This window comes from Chlorocebus sabaeus, chromosome 19 (genome assembly GCF_047675955.1).
Source record: "Chlorocebus sabaeus isolate Y175 chromosome 19, mChlSab1.0.hap1, whole genome shotgun sequence".
NCBI lineage: Eukaryota > Metazoa > Chordata > Mammalia > Primates > Cercopithecidae > Chlorocebus > Chlorocebus sabaeus.
In genome coordinates this window covers 12,836,569-12,842,681 of record NC_132922.1, presented here as the reverse complement: position 1 = coordinate 12,842,681, position 6,113 = coordinate 12,836,569, and the positions used below count along the sequence as shown (strand labels likewise).

The 6,113-nt window shown below is 43.3% G+C and overlaps 1 long non-coding RNA gene across 1 annotated transcript in view; it reads left to right on the top strand.

Annotated features, from left to right (window-relative positions):
• LOC140709091 (uncharacterized) overlaps window positions 1-6,113 on the top strand; it is a 59,553-nt gene that overhangs the window by 23,695 nt on the left and 29,745 nt on the right. The gene's annotated exons all lie outside the window — the stretch shown is intronic.

The window sequence follows — 6,113 nt, the reverse complement described above, 5'->3', positions numbered from 1 at the left end:
TTCTATTTTTAGTAGAGACGGGGTTTCACCATGGTCTCGATCTCCTGACCTTGTGATCCGCCCGCCTCGGCCTCCCAAAGTGCTGGGATTACAGGCGTGAGCCACCGCGCCCGGCAAGGTAATTATTTCAGTTGCTATAATTATAATATAGGACTCAACTCTGGGAATTGGGGTAGGGGCAGGGCTTGAATTCTAGTTGCTGAGAGGAATCTAGTGGTAGACACCAAGCATGAGCAGAAGCTGTGACCAGAGGACCCAAGCCTGGGGCACTGGCAGGAAGGTGGCAGAATGTGCTGGCAAAGAGCACAGATGGTGGAGCCAGGTGAGCTGGGCTGAATAACCATGGGCTTGGTTAATAGCTCTGTGCCTCAGTTTCCTCATCTGTAAAATGGGGAGAATGATAGTGCTACTTTCAGGGGTTATTGTGATCTATGAAAAACACTTAGAAGAGTACACATTAAATACTTCTTTAACTGGTATATGTTGAACACCTACTATGTGCCATGCATTCGTGGGCCCTCAGGCTACATCACTGAACTGTAACTGAAATACATGCAAATTCCAGCTGAAAGAAATAAAAAGCAATGAGGCTGGGTGCAGTGGCTCACACCTGTAATCCCAACACTTTGGGAGGCCGAGGTGGGTGAATCACCTGAGGTCTGGAGTTCGAGACCAGTCTGGCCAACATGGTGAAACTCCGTCTCTGCTAAAAATACAAAAATTAGCTGGGCATGGTGGCACATGCCTGTAATCGCAGCTACTAGGGAGGCTGAGGTGGGAGAATCACTTGAACCTGGGTGTTAGAGGTTACAGTGAGCCGAGATTGCGTCACTGCACTCCAGCCCGGGTAACAGAGCAAGACGGACGCCATCTCAAAAAAAAAAAAAAAAAAGCAGTGAGTTAATTTTACATAGTATGATATGTGGACAAGTGGAGCAGGGAAGGGGGTGTCAGGAGTGGAGGGGACAGTGATGGAGGGGCAGGTCCCTCTGAGAAGGTGGCATATGCATGAAGACTTGAAGTTGCAGAGGCAGTTGGGCACTTGGGTATCTGGGGAGGAACATTCCAGACAGAAGGAACAACCGTGCAGAGGCTCCAGGTGGGAGCATGACTGGAGCGTTCTGAGGACAGCCAGGAGGTCAGTGCAGCTGGGACAGAGTGAGCGAGGGGGACAGAGAGGAGGAAGAGGTTCAAGGGACCACCAGATGGTCACTGCGGCGACACAGGCTCATACTCCAAGGGCAGTGGGGCTGCGGAGGGTTTAAGCAGAGCAGAGATGGGCCCTGATCTCTGTGTTCACAGGATTGCTGTCTACTCTATTGAGTCCAGGGGGGTTAGAGCAGAAGTTGGGAGGCCAGGGAGGAGGCCCCTGAAGTATTTCAGAGGAGAGGCAATGGCAGGAGCCAGGGAGTGGGGGGTGGCCTGGGGGGCCACAGTGGCAGTGGTGAGAAGTACCCAGTTTTCTGGTTGGGTTTGGTTTTGCTCTTTTAAAATTATGTTTTGGACAGCTTCACTTAGGTACAGTTGATATACAATAAACTGCACATGTTGAAAAGGTGCACTTGGATGAGTTTTGACACATGTATGCATCACACATGAAACTCTATCACCATAAACAAGTAAACAAACACATTCACCGCTCCCAGACTTTCCTCTTGCCCGTTTGTCACCCCTCCCTTTTCCCCACCCTCTCCCTAGGCAACCACGTGCAGTCACTGTAGATTAATCTGCATTTTCTAGGATTTTATCTAAATGGAATCGTGCAGAATGTACTCATTTTTGTGTGTGGTCTGGCCTCTGTCCCTCAGCATAATTGTTTTGAGATTTATCCGTGTTGTTGTGTGTATCTGTAGTTTATCCTTTTTATTACAGAAGAATGTGTCATTGTATGGCTAGACCATAATTTGTTTATCCCTTCACTTGTTGATAGACATTTGGGTTGTTTCCAGATTTGGGCTATTACAAATAAAGCTCCTATGAACATTCATGTACAAGTTGTGTGGACATACGCTTTCATTTCTTGTAGGTAAATAGCCATGAGTGGAATGCCTGGGTCATGGGGTATGTATATTTAACTTTTAAAGAAATGATCAAGTCTGGGCGTGGTGGCTCATGCCTGTAATCCCAGCATTTTGAGAGGCTGAGGTGAGAGGATTACTTGGATCCAGAAGTTCAAGACCAGCCTGGACAACATAGCAAGACCCCATCTCTATTAAAAGTAAAAATATTAACTAGATGTGGCAGTGCACACCTGTAGTCCCAGCTACTACAGGCTGAGGTGGGAAGATTGCTTGAATGCAGGAGTTCGAGGTTGCAGTGAGCTGTGATTACAGCACTGCACTCCAGCCTGGACAACTGAGCAAGGCCTTGTCAAAAAAAAAAAAAGAGAAAGAGGGGAGAGAGAGAGAGAAAGAGAGAAAGAAAGAAAAGAAAGAGAAAGAAAGAAAGGAAAAGAAAAGAAAAAGCAAAGGATCAAACTGTTTTCCAAAGTAGCTGTACCATTTTACATTTCCACCATCGAGTTTTGAGAGTTCCAGTTCCTTCACCCTGTACAGCACCTGGTCTGATCAGTTTTTAAAATTTTAGGCATTCTAATAAATATGTATATGTAATAAATATGTAGTAATAACTCCTTGTGTGTGTGTGTGTTTCCTTTGAGATGGAGTCTTGCTGTGTCACCCAGGCTGGAGTGCAGTGGCGCAATCTCGGCTCACTGCAACTTCTGCCTCCCAGGTGTAAGCAATTCTCCTGCCTCTACCTCCTAAGTAGCTGGGATTACAGGAGCACACCACCATGCCCAGCTCATTTTCGTATTTTTATTAGAGACGGGGTTTCGCCATGCTGACCAGGCTTGTCTCAAACTTCTGACCTCAGGTGATCCACCTGCCTCGGCCTCCCAAAGTGCTGGGATAACAGGTGTGAGCCACTGCGCCCAGCCTTAACGGTATCTTTTGAAGAGAAAAAGTTTTCAATTTTGAGGAAGTATAAGTTATCAATATTTTTTTTTACGAGTTATGCATTTAATGTCATATCTAGGAAATCTTTGCCCGACTAAGTTCCCAACTACTATCTTCTATATTTTCTTCTAAAAGTTTTATAGTTTTAGATTTAACGTTTTTAGATTTAATGATCTGTTTCTTTCTTTCTTTTTGAGACAGGGTCTTGTTTTGTTACTCAGGCTGGAGGGCAGTGGAATGATTGCAGCTCACTACAGCCTCGATCTCCCAGGCTCAAGTGATCCTCCCACCTCAGTCTCCTGACTACAGGCATTCTCACCATGCCTAGCTAATTTTTGTAGAGGCAAGGTTTTACCAGAGTGCCCAGGCTGGTCTTGAACTCCTGGGTTCAAAGTGCTCCCAAAGTGCTAGGATTACAGGTGTGAGCCACTGCACCCAGCCTTGTGATCTGTTTCGAGTTAATTTTTTAAAATACGGTGTCAGATAAAGGTTATGGTTCTTTTTTTTTTTTTTTTACACATGCTTATTCAATTGTTTGAGTGCTGTTTATTGAAAAGACTGTTCTTTCCCTATTGACTTGTCTCTTATACCTTAGTTGAGAATCAATTGACCACGTGTGTGGGTCTATTCTTGGGCTTTTTATTTTTCCACTGATGTATGCCTTTATGTCAATGCTACACTGACTTGATTATTATAGGCTTGTAAATCTTGAGATCAAGTAGTACAAGTCCTCCAATTCTGTTCTTCTTTTCAAAATTCCTTTACTAGTCTGGATCCTTTGCGTTTCCATGTAAATTTCAACATCAGCTTGTTAATTTCTTTAAAAAACGCTTGCTGACATTTTTTTTTTTCTTTACTGGGATTGAATTAAATCTATAGTACAATGTGGGGAGAACTGATATCTCAGCAACATTTAGTTTTTTGATCCATGAATGTGGTGTATCTCTGCATTTATTTTTGTCTTCCTTAATTTCTTTCAGCAACATTTATTTATTTAAAATTTTATTTCTTTTTTCAGCATAATAAAGCACCAGGCAATCAGTAATATAAGTTTTGTGTAGAGGTCTTCACATCTTTTGTTAAATTTATCCCTAAGTATTTTATATTTGTATGGTTTTTTTTTTTTTTTTTGAGACAGAGCCTTGCTCTGTCGCCTAGGCTGGAGTGCAATGGTACAATGTTGGCTCACTGCAACCTCCACCTCCTGGGTTCAAGCGATTCTTGTGCCTCAGCCTCCCAAGTAGCTGGGATTACAGATGCCCACCACCACGCCCAGTTAATTTTTGTATTTTTAGTAGAGACAGGGTTTTGCCATATTGGCCAGGCTGGTCTCGAACTCCTGACCTCAAGTGATCCTCTTGCCTTGGCCTCCCAAAGTGCTGGGTCTACAGGTGTGAGCCACTGCACCTGGCCTGTTTTTACATTTTAGTTTGAAATAATTTTAGATTTACAGAAGCATTACCAAGACAGTACAAAAAATTCCCATATATACTTTTCCCAGCTTCGTCTATGTTAAGATTTTACATAATTATGGTATACTTACTAAGAAATTAGCATTGGTAAAATACTATAACAGAAGTACAGTCTTTATTCAGATTTCCTCAGTTTTTCCATTAATGTCATTGTTGTTGTTATTGTCGTTCTTCCAGGATCCAAGCCAGAATCCCACATTACATTTACTCTCCATATCTCCCAGGTGTCCCCCTAACTGTTGACAGTTCCTCAATTCTCTTTCCTATGTTTCATGACCTTGACATTTTTGAAGCTTACAAGTCAGGCATTTTGTAGCATGTCCCTCAACTTGTTTTTTTTCTGGTGTGTTTTCAAATGAGGGTGTGGATTTTGGGGAAGAACACCACAGAGGTGATTGCTCTTGTCATCACGTCATTGCAGGGGGTATGTGATATTGATATGTCTTATTCATGGTGATGTCAGCCAGACCTCTGAGTTAAGATGGTGTCTTCTCCACTGTAAAAACAGCTATCTTCATATTCTATCTGTTAGAAGTGAGTCACTAAGTCCAGTTCACACTCAAGGAGATGGAAATGAAGCTGCACCTCCTGCCCCACAGAGCTTATTCTAGCACTCCCTCATTGCTTAGTTGTGATTTCCTTGCTTCCTTCCCTTTCTTTCTTTTTCTTTTTTTCATACAGAGTCTCACTGTGTCGTCCAGGCTGGAGTGCAGTGGCATGATCTTGGCTCACTGCAACCTCTGCCTCCCAGTTTCAAGTGATTCTCCTGCCTCAGCTTCCTGAGTAGTTGGGATTACAGGCACATGCCACCATGCCTGGCTAATTTTTGTATTTTTAGTAGAGACAGGTTTTCACCATGTTGGCCAGGCTGGTCTCGAACTCCTGACCTCAGGTGATCCACCCGCCTTGGCCTCCCAAAGTGCTGGGATCACAGGTGTGAGCCACCACGCCTGGTCAGTTGTGACTTCTTTCTTAAGCAGAGAGAATTCTTGCTCTCATTATCTATAGCATATTTACCTATTTGTTCAAACTCTGTGTACATGTAAAATGGTCTCAGAATTCCTAACTTACACCCTTGTCAAAACCAACTTTACTAGCTAGCATACAGTGTTTGTGTATAGTTCTTTTTGTCTTTAGCCATACGGTATCTAGTAAAAATACCACTACACAAAGTTATTTAGGTCACCTCATTCTCTCTCCACATTCTTCAGTTTCATTCTGATTTATAATACAAATGTATCCCCAAGCTATCCCTAAAAATTTCATGTTTTGTGATGTGATTTTAAATATTTTAAAAAGTAATTTCTAGTTGTTTGTTGCTTGCATATAGAAATATAATTGACTTGTGACCGGGCGTGGTCACAATAGCCTAGCTAATTTTTGAATTTTTATTGGAGATGGGGTTTCACCATGTTAGCCAGGATGGTCTCAATCTCTTGACCTTGTGATCTATCTGCCTCAGCCTCCCAAAGTGCTGGAATTACAGGCGTGAACCACTGGGCCTGGCCTGGCTAATTTTTGTTTTTTTTGTTTTTTTTTTTTTTGAGATGGAGTCTTGCTCTGTCGCCCAGGCTGGAGTGCAGTGGTGCGATCTCGGCTCACTGCAAGCTCCACCTCCCGAGTTCACGCCATTCTCCTGCCTTAGTCTCCCAAGTAGCTGGGATTATAGGCATCCACCACCACG